The sequence below is a fragment of the Erinaceus europaeus genome, chromosome 10 (genome assembly GCF_950295315.1).
Source record: "Erinaceus europaeus chromosome 10, mEriEur2.1, whole genome shotgun sequence".
NCBI classification, from domain to species: Eukaryota; Metazoa; Chordata; class Mammalia; order Eulipotyphla; family Erinaceidae; genus Erinaceus; species Erinaceus europaeus.
The window spans coordinates 117,942,567-117,960,945 of NC_080171.1; the positions used below are offsets into that span (position 1 = coordinate 117,942,567).

The window sequence follows — 18,379 nt, forward strand, 5'->3', positions numbered from 1 at the left end:
AGCTAAACTAACCGTGGCCAGATTGATGTGTCCCCCAGTAAGAACTCCTCCTGTGATCACCCTGAAATAGGTGACACCCTCCCCCTTGATTCAGATAGGAGCCAAATGCCTTGCATATTACTGCAGAATGAGCATTCTGAATGTGAATGGAGGCATCAGCTAAATCGAATCAGAAAGATAACTTCATCGGCTCAAAATTGAACCCTTGTGCACCCTTCAATTTGATGGAAAGAGATGAGGATAAGTCTCAAAATGTCTTCTGCTGTCTAGTCACTTTCAGCCTATGGGACTCAGACAAGTCAGCAAACTCACACACACACAAAACCTACTTAGGAAACCTCCATTTTCCTTTTACAATCATCCAAAAAGTCAATATAGACTTTCCAGGCTGGCAGCAACTCAGCTTGAGCACGCAAGACATTACTCATCGGGTGCAAAAGGATCCGGATCAACATTGAGTTAATGTTCACCCTGCCAAGTCTGCCCAAAGACTGATCTTTCCGTGTGCTTCCTTCTTGAGAGCTGAAAACAAACAGAAACTCTTTGCAAAATGAAGGGGCCCGAGTGGACACTTCTCTCAGCAAGGGGGTGGGGAGTGGTGTTTGCCAGGTTAACCCAACCAGACTTCTCCGACCTCCTCTGTCAACCCCTCTGCCAGCTTTAGTCAGAATCTTTATTTGGCTGACAGGATCCATCAAAGAGAGATGGTATACCAGTCTCAATTCGGGTTCATAAGTTCTACATTATGAGTTGTCTCTGGCCTGTTTTAACTATTATTTCCCTATAAAAGATTTAAATAAATTTTTAAAAGCGGGGTAGGGGTGGGGGTCAGGCAGTGGCACACCAGGTCAAACACACAAAGCAATCAGCATAAGGACCTGTGCAAGGATCTGGGTTTGAGCCCCTGGATCCCCACTTGCAGAGTGGTCGCCTCACAAGCAGTGAAGCAGGTCTGCAGGTGTCCATCTTTCTCTCCCCCCTATCTTCCCCTCCCCTCTCCATTTCTCTCTGTCCTATCTAAAAAAATCAGGGGGGGAAATTACCACAGGAGCAGTGGGTTCGTATACAGCCACTGAGCCCCAGCAATAACACTGGAGGCAAAAAAAGAAGGTGCTGGGGGAGCAGAGGAAATAGCACTACTGGTAACACAACAGACTTATATACGTTAAGCGCTGGAGGTCCCAGGTTCAATTCCTTGCCAGGGCTTCTACCCTCATAATCCAGAGCTGAGCAGTGCTCTGAATTAAATATATATTCACTTAGATAGTTCAGTACTTAGTCATGTAAACAATCCATTTCAAGCATGGCTCCCATCACACCAGAAGCTTTTCACACCGTGTATTTTCCTCTCCCACTCTGCATCCCTTTCTCTTTCTATATGTGGATAAAAAAAAATAGTTCCGCTGAGAGTGGTGAAAACTCAGGAATGGCCAAAAACAATGAATAAAGTAAAATGTCAGAAAAAAGTATGTTTGACTATGTTAGCATTTCTAAAGCAACACCAGAATAAGTACTTAGAATTAGTTAGTCACTGTGTCCATAGCATACAGTACATGAAGCATCTTATGAGAGAGTTTTACTCACTTTTTATTAGTGGTTGACAAGATTGTAAGATTAAAGGGTATAGCTCCACACCACCAAATTCTGTGCCTCCAGAGCCCCTGTCCAAGATGATGAAGGCTAATGTCTACTTGGTTCATTCTGGTATTCACCTTTCAGAGGGCTACTGACCTCTGAATTATTATTCCCAATAGCCCAAATAAAAATGGATAAAACACAAAATAAAATACTTTTAAAATCCACTCATATTTACAAGTCTGAAGCTTATGCTTGTCCACTCTTTCTCTCATGAGCACTTGATACATTAAAGCATATCATAAAATTCCCTTCAACATTTCTTCCTCTCTGGAGACAGGGCTTGACCATATCAGGTTCCCTTCTCTGCTGGCTCATGGTTTTCCCTGCTCTCAGGACTCCAGTCTAAAACCTTAGCAAGCTATGTACCATTGTAATGCCCTAGTCATGGCTTCTCTCTTCCTCTCCACAAACTTCACTTCCGTGTGGCGTAGAGGTCCTCCATGAGCTGACTCTTTCCTTTCCCCATCTTCACCATCACCTACCTGATTAAATTGATGTTTGGATCACAGAGGAGGCCATAATGTTTCACAAATCCCCAGGCACTGGGAAGCAACCTCCATGGGTTTTGCTTCTCTGCTTTCTACTCAACCTGCCTAGTTAGCCTCCTAGTTAGCCTCCTATTCTGTAACCACTGACTTCCTGGGCCCTTCATGGAGCCATCTTTGCCGTCTACTGTGCTATTCAGAGCTCCCTTCACCTTTGTACCTGCGGGGTGTAATACAATGCCTGGTAGTGTATTTTCAGTGCTACGGGCTAATGAACAAATAGACACTAACTCTTCTGCTTGGCAATGAGAAGCTGTGTCCCCTGTTTTTTGGTTTTTTTTTTTCTTTAATCTTTGTTTATTGGATAGAGACAGACAGAGAAATTGAGAAGGAAGAGGAAGATAGGAAGAGAGATAGATACACGCAGCCCTGCTTTACAACTTATGAAGATTTCTGCCTGCAGGTGGGGACTGGGGGCTCAAACTCTGCACCTTGCACATTGTAACATATGCACTCAGCAAGGTGCACCACCACCTGGCCCCCTGGCCCTGAGAAGTCCACTTTAGGCATGTTTCCAGGAACCTCTACTATAGCAGTTCCCATGTTCAGTGGAGAAGCATTTACAGAAGCCAGAAATCCTACCTTCTGCATCCCCCAAAGAAAAGTTTGATCCATACGCCCAGTGGGAGAGAAGTGATAGGAGGAAGAGGGTAAGAGGGCTCTGAACTCCAGCTCCATCAGGACCCAGAGAGAGAGGAAGGAAAAGGGAGAAAAATTTGGATGTAGTTATAGGGTCATGAGTGGTTTAGAGGGGAAGAGAGGACTGGACCTGGAAGAAAAGGGGGGGCAATTATGTACAGATGTAGACAGATAGTTGTAGAGATGACAGTCAACCTATGTTTGCAACTTTGGGAGAACTATAGAGGTTTGCAATGGAGGAGTTGGGGATTCAGAACTCTGGTGGTAGGAACGGTATGGAATTACATGCCTATTGGCATGTAATTGTGTAAATCAATATTAAATCACTAATAACAAAAAAATACAGAAAAAATAAAATAAAGTTCATGGGAACAGGTGTCCTCCTAGTAGCAACGACTGCCACACAAAATGATAGTTACGCAGCAAAAAGTTGACTGAGGACACACACGTGTGAATTCGTTTCACTTGCATGGTGACCAGTAGGAAGTGGATACGACTTCTCTTCCCAATTTATCAAATACCACTTCGTCCTCTGACCAACCTCACATGACACCCACCAGACATTGGGCTGGGTCACTGAAGGTACCTGCCAGCCACTTCTGAGCTGCAGTGGCAGTGCTAGCATGGCTCACCTTCTGTGCCTTAACCCTTTCACAACCTCCCTGAGGTTCTGCACTGTACAGCATTGTACCTTCTGCAATTGTGCCCACCGCCTTCACTGCGTGCACACCTCCACATACCATCTGCTCTCTTTGCTATGGAGAAGGCAAGTTGGCATCCTCCTCTGATTTGCACGGCCCTTTAAGATGGCCTTTCCAGATATTTCCTGTTAAAGCAGCTGATTATGTTCTCCAGTTGAATGAAATTCTGAAGATGAGGAAAGGCCTCAGCCTTGTGTTCAAGGAGCTTTCTGTCACCTCTACTCCATTCATGCCAGACTGATGTGATTTGAAAGGATCTGTCAAAATCCACATGTGGGATTTCATTTACTTGTTCCCTAGAATTGAAGAGTAAGGCAATGAGAAATTCTTACTAGCTACATACCCTTCAGATTACAAGAACCCCTTCTCCTTTAGCTAGAAAAGTGCCGTCTGGAAGCAGTCCACTACTGCATTTTATTAGAACATTCAAATCACCTCCTGAGAGACCCTGGAGGGACATAAAGAAGGATGATAGTCATCAGACTCGTTGGCACTGTTCCCAAGTCATCTATATCCATCTTAATTTGTCATCATGGCCCTGCACAGTGCTGGTGACGAGATTTCAGATGAGTTTGAAGACTTTTCGAGGATCTATGGAGGATAGTCCTTATCTCTGATCAATTTTACAGATAAGAAATTACACATTTATCAGATTGCCCCCCAAAGTTGGCAGTCCTGTTTGGAAAAGTGAAACTCACAAGTTTTGCCACATGCTTTTACTCTGATACCACAGATGGTTTGGCTGCATCCTGGAGTCTGTTCCCCATCCTCAAGCCCCCTTCTCAGGGAAGTGTCTCTTCTCAGGGACTTCAAGGGAGAGTGTCACACCAGGATCCTCAACCTTGACCTTGTCTTCGTGCCAAGCTTTCCCCTTCCCCCTGGATTGTGGTATCTGAGAGAATACAGATCAGCCCTGAACAAGGTTAGGGGCATCCATTCCCATACAGTCAAAAAATGACAGAGTATTTTGACTCCCCAAAAGTTAATTGCTAGCAAGCCTGCTATTTGCTGGAAGTTTTTAACAGCAATGTAATTGGCCAATTGACACACAAACTGAGCAGGAATTGGAGTGACAGTGAGTCCTATCAGTTGGTAACAGAGAGACATGATGGTCACTGGGAGTCTGATGATCATCAAGTCAGCATCTTCCAATTCTAGATGATATATGGTCACTAGGAGGTGTGTCCACAAACACACACACACACACACACACACACTTCCTCTCCTAGGCATGAATTCCTCCTTTACACAGAGCAACTCAGGAGTCATGACTAGGGGTAGACATTGATTTGTATGCACACAGTCTCCAATTTGAACTCTACCAATAATTCCAATATATAAAAATTTGCACAAATCCCAAGTTTCACTTTTAGTTGATAGCAAATAACTTTCTTTTTTAAATTTTTATTTAAAATTGTTTATTTTATTGTTTATTATTTTATTGTTTATTGTTTATTTTATTGTTTTTTATTATTTATTATATTTATATTATTATTTTTATTGTTTATTATTATTATTATTATTATTTGTTTTTTATTTTTATTTATTTTATTTATTTTATTTTATTGTTTATTGTTTATTTTATTGTTTATTGTTTATTGTTTATTGTTTATTTTATTGTTTATTATTTTTATTATTTTTATTGTTTATTTTATTGTTTATTGTTTATTAAAATTGTTTATTTTATTTAAAATGTTGCCCTTGTTGTTTCTTTCTATTGTTGTAGTTACTATTGTTGCCACCATTGCTGGATAGGACAGAGAGAAATGGAGAGAGGAGGGGAAGACAGAGAGGGGGAGAGAAAGACAGACACCTGCAGACCTGCTTCACCACCTGTGAAGCGACTCCCCTGCGGTGGGGAGCCGGGGGCTCGAACCGGGACCCTTACTCTGGTCCTTGCACTTTGCGCCAAGTGCGCTTAACCCACTGCGCTACCACCCGACTCCCATCAAATACTTTCTAACCAACTTGTATATACTTCTGTATCTTTCCTAAACAGTTCAAGCTAGATTATGCATTTTTAAAGTACCTATATTGATTTTAAATATATAGGAGAGAGACAGAGAGAGGGGAAAGAATAGTCAAAGCAAAGCCTAAATGGCAATGAGTACTACAGATTCTCATTTATTTGACTCTGCTTTTCTGGCCAAGGTGAAGCTTAAGCTAAATAATAAAAAATAGAAACTGATTCTAACAGACACTTCACTGATTTTCATCACATTCCCTTAGAAATCATGGGGGGGGGCATCTTCCTCTGGAGGAAGCAGCTGGGACAGCTGAATATTCTTCAGTGGTGTCCATGTCCCCAGGGAACAAAAGGGTCAGAGAGTGATGTTGTCCTGTCAAGCAGCTGGGGACAGACGGCTGCCAGGCCCACAAGCGACCTCGCCCAGTATGACACCAGTCTTGCAAGTTTTCATTAGAGAGACCTCGCTTTTTCTTTTCTTTCTTCCTCTCTTTCTTTCTCTCTTTCTTTCTTTCTTTCTCTCCTTTCTTTCTTTCTTTCTTTCTTTCCTTCTTTCTTTCTTTTTTTTTAAACCAAGATATCCAGGAGATGAGTTCTTTCAGGTTTCTGTGGAACCAGCACAGGGTGGCAGTGTGTGGGGTTATGGGTTCGACAGTGCTTACACCTGGGGGTGCACGGGACTCCGCGTGCATAGGTGCACCGTCTTGGCCTACGCAGAAACAGAGCCTTCTGAAAAGGTCTTGGACAAGCAGCTGTCCCTGGGGTGGGGGGGTGGATCCTGAGGTGGGGGTGGCAGGGTGGAGGGGATGCAAGGGTGGCAGGTGCACCCCAGACAGCACTTCACCCTGCAGTAAATTCCATAATTACAGGTCACCGAGTGGGCGCCCCTTTGAAGTGAGAGACTTTCTTGTTCCTGCAGCGGATACAATTTGGCTGAGATATCAAATGCAGATAGTAAAAATTTAATTAACGAATCAAAGCCTTTATCTGGAGTTTTTAGAACTGTAGCCAACAGTTTTCCTCGATCTCAAGAGCTCCAGTCAGAGTCGAAGAGAAGAAAACAGCGCCTTTGTAGTGCATCAAACATACAACTTTTTCTTGATGATTGCTCTCAGAGATAAGAACTCCATTAACTAAATGCTGGGTCAGTAAGAGGCTTCCAGGCCCTCTGTAAAGAAGCTGCAATTTTGAAAGCCTTTTTGATATTCACTTTTCCCTGGTTAACTCTTTGTTGTCAGAGCACAGAGTGATTCTTCCCATCAGCCAAACTGTGAGAGGTGAGGTTATCCAGACAGGCAAAATGCTCAAGCGTCACAGACAGTTCCAGCCAGAAAGACTATCAGAATCCGGGGGCCAGGCAGTGGTGGTGCACCTGGTGAAACACACCTGTTACAATCACTCTACCTCTCATTCTAAATTAAGCTAAGACTGGAACAGCTCGTTCAGTTTTGTAGTACCAAGTTTGGGGGTGTGGGGAGATGTACAGACTATGAAGTAAGAAATGGGACTAGACCCATATCTTAGCTGTCAGGCTTGGGCAAAACTTACTAAGGTCATGGGCACCTTGGAACATACCTAAAATAGACTTCCTAGCTTCTTCCCATATGAAGACCCCTAATTTCTTTTTTCTTTTCTTTCAATTTTCCCTCCAGAGTTATCTCTGGGGCTTGGTGCCTGCACTATGAATCCTGTGAAGTGACCACCCCTGCAGGCAGGGAGCTGGGGGCCCGAACCAGGAATCTTAAACCGGACTTGCGCCATGTGCATTACTGCCTAGCACCTGGAAACCCCTAATTTCAACTGATCTAGTCCTACCTTTGGGCTCCTGTTTATTAAACATTTTGTTATGTTTTGTATCTTACTGCCTTTCAGCCACCAAGTCTGGCGCCATCCTGACTTCCCTGGGCAGACGACTTCACCAATGTGTCCTGGAACCTCCCCTCTCCAGAGCCCTGCCCCACTAGGCAAAGAGAAACAGGCTGAGGGTATGAATAGACCTGTCAACATCCATGTCCACTGGAGAAGCAATTACAGAAGCCAGAACTCCGACCTTCTGCACTCCATAAAGAATGTGGGTCCATCCTCCATAGGAAAGTTTTCAGTGGAGGGGATGGGACATGGAGCTCTAGTGGTGGGAACTGTGTGGAATTGTACCCTGTTATCTTACAATCTTGTTAATCATTATTAAATCACTAATAATTCAAAAAAAAAAGTAGGACTAGTCAGAGTTACAATGGCCAACACAGAAGCAGCAAGCTTTTGTCATCACTTATTGCGTAGAAGCAGACGGCTCTCCTTCCTCCTGTGTCCAAGTCCAGAACACTTCAACACCGTTGAGCAATCTTAAGAAGCTAGTTCCTGGGGGTTGGCCGGTAGCACAGTGAGTTAAGCGCACATGGTGCAAAGCGCAAAGACCGGTGGAAGGATCCCGGTTCGAGCCCCCGGCTCCTCACCTACAGGGGGGTCGCTTCACGGGCGGTGAAGCAGGTCTGCAGGTGTCTGTCTATTTCTCCTCCTCTCTGTCTCCCCTCCTGTCTCGATTTCTCTCTGTCCTATCTAACAATAACAACAACAGCAATAACAACAACAATAATAATGACAACAACAAGGGCAATAAAGCAGGGGAAAAAATGGCCTCCAGGAGCAGTGGATTTGTAGTTCAGGCACCGAGCCCCAACAATAACCCTGGAGGCAAAAAGAAGGAGGAGGAGGAGGAGGAAGAGGAGGAGAGGAGGAGGAGGAGTAGGAGGAGGAGGAGGAGGAGGAGGAGAAGAAGAGGAAGAGGAAGAAGGAGAAGGAGAAGGAGAAGAAGTAGAAGAAGAAGCTAGTTCCTTCAAGTAAAGTGTCCAGCTACACTAAGACCACCAGGCCCAAGGCCACCAAAGCTGCATTCCTTGGAAAGGGCCGAAAATTCTCCTCCTGACTCCATGCTGCAACTCTGAGCCCTATACAGCAGCCTCCCCAGGAGATTCCATTTCCAGCCACTAACATGTTCCACTTCTAAGCATACGTATTCTCTAAGAAGCATTTGGCAATTAAAGCTATTTATTGCTGTGGTGATTTCTCTTTTTCAGTGACCCTTTTGTTGGGAAAGCCAAGACAAATGCCTGTGATGTTCTCAGAATGGGTGGAAGGCATCTGCAAGTCTATAACAAGATGCCATCGTGTTCAAAGCATGACCACGTTTTAGGACATAAGTCCTCACTCCACAGTTAGAAGAGAAAGAACTATCTGAGGACTTCAGAAAACAATAGCAGAGCTAGGTCTTAATTTATTTTTATAGTTCCCTGGGTCTGCAATGTATTAAACTTGAGAGGCTCCTCTTGGTCAGTCTGTTTCCAATCAGGGTGCCACACTGATTCATTTGCACTTGCTTAATGACTATGAGAGCTGCAGAGCAAGGTCAGGTCTGGGCGGCTGAACAACCTGAGCACATGCTCATGTGAGTGTTTGATGGCTGTGATCTGGTCATAGCTGATATGGGGAAGATACAAACGTTGTACCCCAGAAACTATTTCTTTACATGCTAAAAGGCACACATTCAGGTTACAAACACTGAAGAGTGGTGTACAAAATCTCTAGTGTCTCATAATTTTGTTGTTTCAACCAATTAATCAATGCTTATTAAGGAGGTCACTATACTACTCAGTGGATACTTGAAGGTGTCTGGCACAGTGAATGAGAATTTAATCCTTATGTCACCCCTGAGAAGTTGAAGCTATTCTCTCTCTTTTTTTCCCCAGGGTTATTGCTGGGGGGGGGTCATGTCTGCACTACAAATCCACTGCTCCTGACAGCCTTTTCCCCCCATTTTATTGGATAAGATAGAGAGAAATTTATATATATATATATATATACATATATATTAGCAATAGCAGAGACAGCATAATGAGTATGCAAAAATACTTTAGCACCTGAGGTTCAAATGTTCCCTGTTCAGTTCCAGGACTACCAAAAACCAGAACTAAACAGTGCTCTAGTATAAATAAATAAAGATAAATAAACAAATAAAGTCAGCCACTAGCTAAGAAAAGCAACTTGAGACCTTGAACTCCCCTTCTAGAAAGCTTTGAGTAACCTGGACAACAGATCACATGAATGTCTGCTTCTCTCCTTTCCCATTCCTTAATTCTTGCTCTTACAGTTTAAACTCACCATTGAAGTGTTAACCTGTGAAACCCTGGCCAATCAGTGCTAGATCCTTACAAAAACAAAATCCCAGATCCACAATATATCTCTCTCTCTCTCCTGCTCCCTCTCCCTCTCTCTCTCTCCACTTACAGTGCTCTGTGTGGTTCTCCAGGTATACCACTATGCCATGGTACCCTCCAGGTAAGAAATGTCTTTTTTTCCAAAGTTACCAGATGTTAGTTGTTGAGGTACACCCTGCAGACACTGACTCTGGCCAAGGAAGTTACAGCAGGGGTTTCCACCAGCAGGATAGGCCCAGGTGAGTACCTTGGGCATTCTAGATATTAGCATCGCTGGGTCCCATATAAATGTGGTGTTAATGTGTGCTGAGTTCCCTTCATTCAGAAAGTGATGGGAGGGGACTGAGTAGGGGCAAACCAGGTAGAGTACACACATCATCATATCCAAGCCTGCAGTCCCCACCTGGGGGGGTAAGCTTCACAAGCAGTGCAATAAGCTGCAGGTGACAGATTGAAGACAGGGAGCAACTGATTTTAAAAAAAAACCTTTCAAAAGACAATACAACATAGAAAAGGAATATAGGCAGGGGGTCACTAGAAAACAGATACTCAACATAAAATAGGGTCATAAGTAGTTACTCTGGGTACATTGGTAATTATAATAACTGTACATGCACATTTCAATTGAAAAAAACCATCGTATTGAAATGAGAAAAAAATAAGTTATGCTTATAAGAGTCATACCTCAACTTTAAGGAAAAGTTGCAAGGTCTGCAGCAAAGAAGCAGGAACCAAAGCAAAGATGGTATTGCTGTAATGATGCCAGATACCTACAAGCATTCCTAACGATAGTTAAGGGTTCCATAATGATTTCTCGAATAGAAAACATCATTTATTCCAATGTTTCAATATGGATGGATTTAAACCACAGAGTGGGAGAAGCCCTATGTCTAACAGCACAGCACTTTTGAATTCAGGGTAAAAGAAAAAAAAATTGAAGTCCTGGGTGTGGGTAGATAGCATAATGGTTATGCAAAGAGACTCTCATGACTGAGGCTCCAAAGTGTCAGGTTCAATCCTCCACACCACCATAAACCAGAGCTGAGCAGCTGAGCTCTGGTTTAAAAAAAAAAAAAAAAAAACAACCTTGAAAAATTCATGTTGAGTGAAATAAGTCAGAAACAGAAGGATGAATATGGGATGATCTCACTCTCAGTCTGAAGTTGAAAAACAAGATCAGAAAAGAAAACACAAGTAGAACCTGAAATAGAATTGGCGTATTGCACCAAAGTAAAAGACTCTGGGGTGGGTGGGTGGGGAAAATACAGGTTCAAGAAGGATTCAGAGGACCTAGTGGGGGTTATGTTGTTATATGGGAAACTGGGGAATGTTATGCATATACAAACCATTGTACTTACTGTTGAATGTAAAACATTAATTCCCCAATAAAAAAAAGAAAAAAAAGTGAAGTCCTAGAAGTAAGAAAAAAAAAAGGAAATCACAAAAAAAATTTAATGGAGAGAATTTTAGAATTTTCAATAGTTATTTCACAAAATGAGACTATCTAGTTGGTCAGTAAACTTATAAAAAGATGCTCAGGCTTCTTAGTCATCAGGGAAATGTAAAATCAACTACAATGTCATACCAAATACACACTCCCCACTTAATGGCTAGAATTTTTAAAACACTGGAATGCTAAGTGTTGACAAAGACAGGAGACTTCTGAACGCTAAAGAGCAGCAGCAGCTGGGGTTTGCTCTTCTGACTCAACCAGGAATAGCAAAGAGGATCACCTGAGAAGCAGTGAGATGAGACGAGCATCACTCGAGGAACCCACCAGGCCACAGGTGCCTGCAAACACATGTGGATCAAGGACAGAGGGCATTATGGTAAGATTCCTGGGGCTGACAATCCATACCTGCTTGGGAGCGATTAGGACCAGTCTGGCAGCTGCCAGTTGAAACACCACCGCCAGTCTGAGTTTTATCAACAAAGACTGCTAAAGGGAGGAGAACTTAAGCCTCACCAAGTTACAGCTGTGGGTCTCCATTGCTGTTGCCCCTCAGGGGCTGGAACCGCAGCGAGGAAGCCCTACACTGACATGGGGCGGGGGAAGGGCAGATTGCTGGCCAGGTGACTCAGGAGAAAATCCACACTCAAGAGAGACAGGTTGGGAGTATGGATTGACCTGTCAACGCCCATGTTCAGTGGGGAAGCAATTACAGAAGCCAGACCTTCCACCTTCTGCATCCCACAATGACCTTGGGTCCATACTCCCAGAGGGATAAAGAATAGGAAAGCTATCAGGGGAGGGGAGGGGATACGGAGTTCTGGTGGTGGGAATTGTGTGAAGCTGTACCCCTCTTAGCCTATGGTTTTGTCAGTATTTCCTTTTTATAAATAAAAAAATTTAAAAAGAGAAGAATTAGGTAAAAAAAAAAAAAAAAGAAAAGAAAATCCACACTCCCAGTGGTCAGGAGGTATGGCTATATAGTAGGAGCCTTTTCAAATTATTCTCCTGATAAATTAGGGAAAAGGGTGAATAATTCCCTCAGAAATCAGAATTTATTCAGAAACACAGAGCCACAGAGTACAGATCATCTCAGCTGTAGGTGGGGGTGAGGCCAAGATTATTAGGATCAGGACTTTGGATCCTCGGGGCATAATCATCGTGCTATCATCTATCCCCTACCCTGTTTTGTCTCTTGGTCACCAGTGAGTTATTAAGATAAACAGTCTACTTATAGTTAAAAAGGCCTCAGTCTCCCATAGCCTGCAGGGAAGATAAAGAACCTCCTATCTATCTTCAAAACAGAGACCCCAAATCTGCATCTGCTCTATTCCAGCCTTTAGGTTCATGATTAGTCAACAATTTGTTTGGCTTTATATGATAACTCTTTTTTCAGCCACCAGGCTCCAGATACTACCATGATGCCAACCGGACTTCCCTGGGCAGATGACCCACTAATGTGTCCTGGAGCCCCATCTCCCCGGAGCTCTGCCCCACTAGGGAAAGAGAGAGACAGGCTGGGAGTATGGATTGATCTGCTAATGCCTATGTTCAGTGGGGAAGCAATTACATAAGCCAGATCTTCCACCTTCTGCACCCCATAATGACCCTGGGTCCACACTCCTAGAGGGATAAAGAATAAGAAAGCTATCAGGGGAGGGGATAGGATACAGAGTTCTGGTGATGGAAATTGTGTGGAGTTGTACTCTTTTTATTCTATAATTTTGTCAATGTTTCCTTTTTATAAATAAAAAATTTAAAAATGAATAAGTAAAAAAAATAATGAAGACAACATCCAAAAAATAATTGGTGGCATAGTTACAGGAGTGAGAAAAGCTTTTGAAAGTAATATCATCAGAAATGGGGAAACAACAAATGAAACTCTGAAAGAAAACACTAATTATCTCAAGGTTATCAGAGAGCTGAAAACTGAAATAGCTGAGCTTAGAGCACAAATAGCTGAACAAGCTAATACAATATCAGAACAGGGTAACAAAACAGTTGAGCTACAGAAAACAACAAAGGGAAGAGAGAACAGGATAAGTGAGGCAAAACACAGAATTATCAAAATCAAGGAACATGTGAGTAGCTGAAAGGGGACCTGGTGAAGTTCTGGGATTCTCTTTTTCTTGATCTGGTAGTTGCTTACATAGGTAAGTTCAGTTTGTTTTATATATAATGAACTTTACTATTACTCATGCAATCCCTGTGTGGATACCACTCTTTAGTTGAAGCAAAATAGTTATTTTTCACTAAGATCTAACACAATCCTGAAAGAGTCCATTTCTCAGAATCTGCATGGTAAACAGTTTAACTGGGTTTAGTCAGAAGTGTTTAAAAATCACGCATTCTCAGTCTCTTCCCAAGCCCACCTTTTCCATTTGGGTTCATGGTGAGCCAGTTTCTCTGTCCCATTACCTAGGCCAAGGCAAGGTCCAAGGGCAGCAGATCAAACCCTAGCTGAGAAAAATCCAAGTTACAGAAAAACCCTCAAGAATTGAGGGGACTGGTGGTGGTGAGGGGCTTACCCTATTTGGAAGTACTTTACCTATTACTACATCACTAGATCTAGTGAATGGAGTATTCATTTGATTGAACTGCAACCAGGATGGATTAGATAAACTTAACATTGATTCTTCCTGCTGGCATTATACATGGTGGGACTGATTTCCTTAATATCACTCCCTGGCATTTGCTTCCTAAGTGAACACCTAGTTAGTGACCTCAAATCACTAGGGTGTAAAATTTGCTGTGAATTTGTTTGGGGTCTTAGGCTGATAGTACTTGGTGCAAAGCAGACAATGAAAGGAGACATTATTAAATAATTCCACTGAGCATATTAGTTGTTATCCAAGATGGGAATGAAAGATCAGGAGCCCTGTGTGTCTTGCACACCTCCTTAGCAGCTTGCTCAGACCCCTATCCCCTGGGGCACTTGACAGTGTTAGGAGGCCAATGACCAAGCTTGACCACAGACCAAGACAGACACAGAGTAATGATGATCAAAGATTTATTCACACAGACACACAAGACACACATACAGAGGAACTCAGCACTGAGGGTTCACTAGCTGGGACCGCTCCCTGGACTAGGAACACTGGGCAACTCTGAGGCCCTCTGTTTTATACTCTCAAGAGATGGTGGTTACACAAGCAGGATGTACATTTTATCTAAGGAAAACAGTTACACATTACATCTTGAACCAAACAAAGGGCACAATTTACACATTACATTTTGAGCAAAGCAAAGGGCACAAGTTATTACACATCACATTTTTATCTAAACAGTGCACTCTAATCTCTATGGCGTCAAATCTTTATCTCAGCAGAGCAGGTATTACAGAAGCAAAATGAGCAGATAAAGTTGAGTGGGTATTTCAAAAATTCAAACTGTCGCATAAACACTTAGTTTGCAACATCTTTCTTGCAAGTTCAAATGAATCACCTGTGGTTGCCCAGATGACTCAGGTGTTCCTGGGGGAGAGGTCAGCTTGCTTCTCAACTTTTATTTTCTTTTACTTGTAAAGCAAGTCTCCAAGATGGAGGAACTTTCAAAATGGGGAGCTCATGCTCTCAGAAGCTAATGCACAAATGAAAGTGACTTGACAGAGAAGGGGGAGAAGAGGGACAGGGCAGTAGTGCACCTGGTTGAGTGCACATGTTACTATGTGCAAGGACCCAGGTTCAAGCCCCTTGTCCCCACCTGCAGAAGGGAAGCTTCACAAGTAGTATAGCAGGGCTGCAGGCGTCTGTCTCTCTTTCCCCCTTTGAATCTTCCCCTTCCCTCTTGATTTTACTCTGTCTCTAGCCAAGAAATAAAATTAATAAATAAAAATATTTTTAAAAAGAGAGAAAGAGCAAGGAGAGGAGGAAGTCCCACTGAATTCAAGTATGTGGTAGAGTCAAGAGAATGCAATGGAGGGTCTACATTTGTAGAGATCTAGGTCCTGGTTACAGGAGGCTGAACTAGTGGAAGCCAGATGGGAGAAGTTGATAAGGGTGGGAGGGGAATGTAAAATGAGAGAGAGAACACTTAGCCAGCACGGAAGGCAGAACCAACAGGTGGCTTCAAGAGCTGAGATGTCACCTGTCAAATTAGGTCATGACCTAGGAAAGACCTTAGTGTCACTATCTTCAAATAGATGTAAAAAAAAAAAAAGACTATGGGATGATCCCACTCATAGATAGAAGTTGAGAAATAAGAACAGAAAGGAAAGCACAAAGCAGCACTTGGACTGGAGTTGGTGTATTGCACCAAAGTAAAGGACTCTGGTAGGGTGTGAGGGAGGGGAAGTAGTTTGTACATATGTAACATTTCTCAGTTTTTCACGTAACAATTCAACCCCCACTAGGTCTTCCTCTGCCATCATGTTCCAGGACCTGAGCTTCAATCCCCCAATAAAGAAATTTAAAAACAAAAAAAAATACTCTGGTATTGGGGTGGGGACGGTTAAGTGTTCAGGTCTTGTAACATGATGGCAGAGGAGGACCTCGTTTGGGGGTTAGACTGTTACATGGAAAACTGAGAAATGTTACTTATGTACCAACTACTGTATTTTACTGTTGATTATAAATCATCAGTCCCTCCAGTAAAGGGAGAAAAAGTAATTAAGTAAGAGAAGGCAGGCCATAGAAAAATAGGCATATATAGTTATAGTTATAGAAATAATAGTCAACCCATATCTGTGACTTTAAAGGAACCACTGCAGTTTCCAATGGAGGGAATTGGGAACACAAAACTCTGGTGGTGGGAACAGTGTGTAATTATACCCCTATTGTTTTGTAATTTTGTAAATCACTGAAAACCTAAAGAAATAAACATTATCTTAAAGGGGGAAAAAGAAAAAGAAAGAAAAGAAGAGAAAAAGAACATGCCTGTTACACACAGCTCCTGTAGTTCCTGCTGCATGGGAAGAGGAAGTTCCAGTTTTAGTTTGGAGCAGGCCAGAGTGACAAATACAGAGACAGGGCAGAGACAGACAGACAGGTCTGGAGGTCAGTCACTAAGGCTCTCTGCCTGCTGGGTCACACTCAGAGCAAAAGTGATTCATTGCATGGGCCACCACAGGAAAATGAGAGAAAACACAGAAAATGTACTAAAAAGGTAACTAAACTCAGTCAGGAACGGGAAAGTTTTGTTCCCTTGCTCCCTGAAATGTCTTCTCACAACCCCTGTTAAGTCCCAAGTGGTTTAGGGGTGAACTTTCTGATGCCACCATGGCAGTGCTCCCCTTCTCTGGGCGCTGTCCTATTCAGGTTCCTTGACCACCCTGTAACCCCTGTAGCTTGCCTTTAGACCCAGACAACTCCCACCCCTGGTCTAAGGCTCTATGACACAAGGAGAATTTGAGTATGAGACTTGGGTGTGGAACTGCAGTCATTACAAAGAGTTGGGTCTAGGACACTGTCACATGGTCTAAAATTTAAGACAAGTAATCAGGCAGCCCACCGAGAGAGAGGACAGAGAGAGAGAGAGAGAGGGAGAGAGAGAGGGAGAGAGAGAGAGGTGTTTTCCATTTGAGAGCACATCTTCACACTTTGCAGAGTTTCATCTCTTTAATTTCTTCACTACTGCAGTCCAACTCCCCTGAGCCACTCTAACATCCAAAACAATTTAAGGTAGAGGCACCCCAACCCCTCCCCTACCACCACCCCTTCACCCTGGCCAGCCTGGTTTTGTGATTTGGGGGAATGTGACATTGAGACAAGTCCTGCTCCCTACATCAATACTTTATTAGGTTGCAATCTGCAGATGAAAGGGATTGGCCAGGCTCTGTGGTTGCCTGCCAGGAAATCTGTGAAAACTATTTTCATCTTTGCTAAGAGGTAAAATATTTATGTCTTTAATAAGCCTGGTGACTGAGACGTAAGGACACTTATAAATAGCTCCACCAAAAAATGTGAATACACACTACTTAAATCAAAGGAATGTCAGGCCTTACAAGTCCAGTTCTGCAGCCTCCATCACCACTGCCCTGAGGGTAAGACATTGCTGCCCGGGGACTTCATAACCTTGACCACAGCCCCAGGCTTGCCAGGGGAGCCCCTAACTCCCTGAGTTACCAAGAACACCCACTCCCAACATCTTCAGGGAAGCCATGACCATATTCTTTAGCATATTTTTATTTCTTATTAGATAGAGACAGAGAAATTGAGAGGGGAGGTAGAAAGGGAAAGAAACAGAGAGAGATCTGCAGAACTATTTCATCACTAGTGAAACTTTCCCCCTGCAAGTGAGGACCAGGGGCTTGAACTTGGATCCTTGCACACTGTAATGTGAGCACTTAACCAGGTGCACCACCACCTGGCCTCAGGGGAGCTGTGACTGTTTCTGACAAGGCAAGGTTTCACATGGGTAGCTGTCAGTTTCCTGCTATGGGTCTTAGACTGGGGGTCAAGGGCAATCAATAGGCCAGCAGACTGGGTGTCAAGCAGAATCTCAGACTGTTCATGCCTGTCCAAGGAAACATATCCTCCTAGACCTCTCTGAGCACTCACCCCACCAGCACCAATTATAAGGGTGTGTAAACACACACACACATACACACACACACCCCAACATGATTGTCCAGCTGACAGGTTGGGATAAAGCAATCATCTAAATGTAATCGTAATTGCTAAGACACTTAGTTTGGAGAGTTCAGGTTACAGGGACTGTGAAATCTGAGTAAAACGTAAAGGACCCAGGACACTTTCACCAGCCAGTCTCCCCCCATTCTAACGGTAGAGTCAATAACAATGGGAAAGAAAATGTATTGGCATCAGAAACAATTATGTGACCCAGATACTGTGGGCTCAGCTTCGCAGATGAAGTTTATGTGACAGAGGGTTGGTTGAAGTCATTAAAAAGTATTGAAAGGAGAGATTTCACTGCCATGAAACAGTAAATAAACGCAGTTCACTAAAGAACACAGAGATGTCTCGAATTCTTTGGGAGATGGCAACGTCCCAAAGCATTTCTGGCAGTATTTTGGGCACTCAGTGTCACTCCATCTGCATGAATACATCATCCCTCGAGGAGAAACTGGGGGAGACCTAGTAAACCCCTCCAGTCCCCTGATTTATAGGTGGAGTGGCCTTTGAATTGGCCTCCATCCACACCCAAAAATTAATCCTGGGATTTTTCTCATACACATTTGAATGGAGTCAGGGAAGGATAGAAAATAGACACCAAGACAAACACACACATACATAGTCACTGAAAATATGCTAACAGACTCTCCCGTAAGA

General features: G+C 43.2%; 1 long non-coding RNA gene across 1 annotated transcript in view; it reads right to left on the reverse strand.

The window, feature by feature from the left end:
• Positions 1-3,393: 3,393 nt before the first annotated feature.
• LOC132540794 (uncharacterized) overlaps positions 3,394-18,379 on the reverse strand; it is a 38,752-nt gene continuing 23,766 nt past the window's right edge. The window contains exons 2-3 of the long non-coding RNA XR_009551932.1: positions 3,867-3,971; positions 3,394-3,780 (exon numbers count right to left, since the gene is read on the reverse strand). This is a non-coding gene — a long non-coding RNA (uncharacterized LOC132540794). The remainder of the gene's footprint in view (positions 3,781-3,866; positions 3,972-18,379) is intronic.